At 33.7% G+C, this 4,955-nt stretch overlaps 1 protein-coding gene across 2 annotated transcripts in view; it reads right to left on the reverse strand.

Moving 5' to 3' along the window:
* Positions 1–4,955, reverse strand: part of LOC132544703 (thymosin beta-like) — a 51,522-nt gene that overhangs the window by 44,435 nt on the left and 2,132 nt on the right. The gene's annotated exons all lie outside the window — the stretch shown is intronic.

A 4,955-nucleotide genomic window follows, 5' to 3' on the forward strand; every position in this document is an offset into this window, starting at 1 on the left:
AGCTACAGCCAGCCGATGTGTTGTGGAATAAACCCTTCACACAAAAACTTATAGAGTTGTATGACGAATGGTGTTTCAGTGGCCCCATTGAGAAAACCAAAGCAGGGAATCGTAAAGCCCCATCCAAAGCTGTAATGTTGTCTTGGGTCAAGACAGCATGGGATAGCATTAGCCTGGACACAATCAGAAGATTGTTAAAAAAATGCGGTATCACAAATTCGCTGGACGGTAGCGAGGATCATATTTTCCAGCATGATTCTGACGATGAGGAATTCCAGGGGTTTAGTGAAAAGGATGTCCAAGCTGCAGATGACATTTTGCAAAATTTAATGGGTGATGTGAAAGCGCCTTCTATTCCACAAATAGAACTGAGTGAAAGCGAGACTGGCGAAAGTGAAAGTGAAGACAGTAGTTCATATGGCAGCCCCGGCCGTTAGGCCTGCAGTATATTGAAATGAACCATGGATTAAATTGATATTACTTGTGTACATGTCGTGACAGTGTAATTTTCTTGTGCCAAAATTCATTTGTTCATGTTTATGGATACCAGGAATTTAAAATTTATTAAAAGGTAAGCTTTGTAACCTGACTCCTGAGTTGTTGAAATTTACTGAGAAAACAAGTGGGGGGAGGGGGGGGGGGGCATGGCGTTTTTTTAGAGACGGGGCGTTTATTTGAATAAATACGGTACCTTGGTTCTTCTAACGCAGTTCCTTCACTAATACTAAAGCAATACAGTAAAACCTGCCATATTTTATCTTTAAAGGGGGCAATAAATAAGGTCACATATGACAGGTGGTCTCTAATACAGGTTCAGTGAAAAACAACACAAAGTCACTGAATCCAGGTAATTTGTGTTGTTAATTAGATAGGGAGGAAAAATTACGGTCATTTATGACAGTCACTTAATTCAGGTGATTGCAAAGGCAGGTTTGACTTATAAATCCTTTTGAAGGTTGTTTCTTGACACAAATTTCACATTTCAAGTTTTTTCTTTACGACACGGAAATCTAGCAACACAAAGATATCACCCATACTTCCTGATTACATCCTCTATATAGATATGTAGATTTGAATACAAGTTTTCAAGTGTATTCACATTCAGTGCTCAACAGATACAGATGCATGTCTTTGGTCCTAAAAGCATGTGATGTATGATAAAAGGCTGTCTTTGTGATTTTATGCTATTTTCTCTTACTTTACACACAAAACATCCGATTCCTATGGTTTGTGCTCATTTTTACTAAATACAATTTTTCTTAGGCTTAATTTTCCCCATCAAACACAACTTCACCTTTGTTGGAGCTTATTTCTACCATAAACGCAACTTGACCTTTGCTGGGCTTATTTCTACCATAAACACAACTTTACCTTTGATGGAGCTTAGTTCTACTATAACACAATTTGACCTTTGCTGGAGCTTAGTTCTACCATAAACACAACTTGACCTTTGTTGGAGCTTAGTTCTACTATAAACACAACTTGACCATAGTTGGAGCTTATTTCTACAATAAACACAACATGACCTTTGCTGGAGCTTATTTCTACAATAAACATAACTTGACCTTTCCTGGAGCTTATTTCTACTATAAACACAACTTGACCTTTTTTGGAGCTTATTTCTACTATAAACACAACATGACCTTTGCTAGAGCTTATTTCTACCATAAACACAACTTGACCTTTGTTGGAGCTTAGTTCTACTATAAACACAACTTGACCATAGTTGGAGCTTATTTCTACAATAAACACAACATGACCTTTGCTGGAGCTTATTTCTACTATAAACACAACTTGACCTTTCTTGGAACTTATTTCTACAGTAAACACAACATGACCTTTGTTGGAGCTTATTTCTACAATAAACATAACTTGACCTTTCATGGAGCTTATTTCTACTATAAACACAACATGACCTTTGCTGGAGCTTATTTCTACTATAAACATAACTTGACCTTTCATGGAGCTTATTTCTACTATAAACACAACTTGACCTTTGTTGGAGCTTATTTCTACTATAAACACAACTTGACCTTTGCTAGAGTTTATTTCTACTATAAACACAACATGACCTTCTTGGAGCTCATTTCTACCTTAAAAACTACTTCTTATTTTGTTTTATTTCTTTCTGGTTTTTATACTTTCTGTCTTTTTTCTTTATCCACAAATGACTGTTACATAATTTAATGATACTGCTAACATGTGTTGACTTTTAGTGTTGTTCTATTCTTGTCACCCAATATTTCAGTAAGTAACACTTCTAAGCATGCTAAGCATACCAACCATACTTTGTCCTGAAATTTCTAAACTACAATACATACTAAAAAAACACTGACAAAATCTGTTTCCTGGGAATCTATCAGAAAACAGGAAAAATGATCAGACTTGAGGAAATGTTAGTGAAACCTATCTATGTACAAGGAAATATTCAGTCATCTTCTGCACATCAACTCCTAAATTCCTGAATCAAAAGTCAGTCGTCGTTTTGTTAAGGAGACATGTATTTGTCTGAAATATGTTTAACTTTTCCAGAGTTCCATGAAAAAAGGGTAAAAAAAAAACAAACCAAAAGTCACACGTGCATTTTGAAATGAGCTGATTTGAAATTGTGCATGTCATATAATGTGCACATTAAAATAATTTTAAATAATTCTAGTCCATACACACCTAGTAGTTCTAGTGAGTATAGCAAATCATGTGAGACATCAGTAATTTGTATGATACAATGTGGTGTGAAAATAGTAAGTCATGTGAGACAATATTTTATAATCTTTGTTATTTCATCTCATTACTTACATATTTTTTTATCAAAATTAATCAACACATGATTTTGCATATAATTGTACTTTAAAGCTGGATTAAAATTGCTTACAATCCTGTCGTTACGTTGATTTAGGGTAATTTGGTGCAGTGGGGCAATTTATAGCGTACGTGTTTATGATTTTAAGTCAACATCCACTTTAAAACTTTTCTGGTCTGAACATTCAATTCTATGATAGTGTATGTTAGTTATTTCAATGTAAAATATGTAACCCTCTAATTATCAAGGATGATTATTTCAATATTAAACAATTATGTTGTAAATCAGGAAAACAGTTCTGTGCATGAAATACAATGTAATACATGTATAAGCACTTAGACCTATCCTCCACCACTTGGGATAACTGACAGATGAAACAAACGACTATGACATCACTGGATATCATGCTGATCTTTTCTATCTCGAACAAACATTATTAGTAAAGGAAGTATGTATAAGTACTTAAATGTGTATACATGTCCTGTGTCAACTAAACAAAATAGGAATCAATTATAAAACACATTTTTAAGGGTTTAAAGGTCAAACCCAGCCCTTTTAAACATTATAGCTGATACAGTACCAAATGAGAATGATAATTTTTTAAACTCCTTCTCCGATGATGTGTGAAAGCTTTTTAGGGGTTGAGAGGTCAAACTCAGCCCTTTACAACTTCATAGCTGATACAACACCAAATGAAAATTTTCATTTTTAAACTCCTTCTCTAACAATGTGTGAAAACAACAATTTCACAACAAAACGTAATTATAATCTTGTTCCTTCTGTAGTAATCTATCTGATTCCATTCCTTATCAGTGGGTCTAATCTTGTCGCTGGTCCAAGCCTTTCAATGTTAATTTCAAAAGAATGCTTAAAACAAATAAAATTTAGACAATAATTAATGTTGACAATTGAAATGTTCAGCAAATCATCCAAAGTATGAAATTAAAATTCATTTGATGGAGTTCTGGAATTCAAGTATCAGATACCTGAAACCTAATCTGTACCCCAGGTAGAATAAACAAAAAGGGAAAAATACCTCAACAGTGACAGCATATATGGTACAAGTTGTTTTATAGAGTCAAAAAGTAGCAACATCCAGATCTCTGATCAAATCATTTCACCACTTAACCTGCAACTTCAGTTATATTTCCTTATACCCAGCATCTAACTGATATGGCTGATGAAATTTACAATTTCTATTTCAAATTTACAAAATATTTTCTTTTTCACTAAGTTTCATATCAAGACATGATCAGTAGTCTTAAAGACTTTCAACATGTTAATTTATATCGTAAAACTAGTAAAATTAAAATTATGATAACTTAAAGAATCTCGAAAAAATTAATAAATATTGACGGAAAAACAGAGTTATTCCAGCCTTACATAAGTTCCCTCTTTGTTCATAACAGAAACAAGACAGGGAAATTATTGGTAGTGATCTAATATACTTATATTTTATTTATATTTAGAAAATGAAAGTACTTTCCGATATATCAGGGAGGAGGGAATCCCCGCTAAACATCAACATGTGCAGTACTTCCTGTCTGCAGCATGTTGGCATTAAAACACAATAGAGAAATTAAGAAATCGGGATCTGGATGGGGCAGAGGGAAGGTGCTTACTAAATAACATACTGTATCCATGTTATACTTGACACAGGGGATATTATGATCGTATACATGAAGTACAAACACACTTTTAACTTCCTCCTTTTAAGAACTTGAATCATTTTTTCACTTTATTTCAATTAACGATTTGGTCAGGAATATTTAATGTATTTATCTAATTCATAGCATGCATTGAAAGTTAGTTTACAACATTTTCAAATCAAGATTCAAGACACATTTTGTGGGCAAAATTAACATCAAAGTTTGAACTTCAGTTCTTTTGTGACTCAATCATATTTGGCTCCTAAATTTAGAACTTGGCAAAAGAAAATGAACTGTGAAAATTGTGAATCCTGTATGTGTCTGACACAAGCTGTAAATGTATCTGATCATTAGTCCTTGTAACCTATTAATCAAATGTTTAAGGTATATTACTACAGACTTGTTTACGGTATACCAGTCTAGTTCAGGGACACTAGGAAGACCTGGTCTGTTTATTCTCTGTCTAGTCTGGTAGGATGCTATATATAGCTCAGACAATGGTAGCT

The sequence above is a fragment of the Ylistrum balloti genome, unplaced genomic scaffold, assembly GCF_031769215.1.
Source record: "Ylistrum balloti isolate Yb309-2 unplaced genomic scaffold, AGI_CSIRO_Ybal_v1 Utg369808, whole genome shotgun sequence".
In the NCBI taxonomy this organism is placed as follows: domain Eukaryota; kingdom Metazoa; phylum Mollusca; class Bivalvia; order Pectinida; family Pectinidae; genus Ylistrum; species Ylistrum balloti.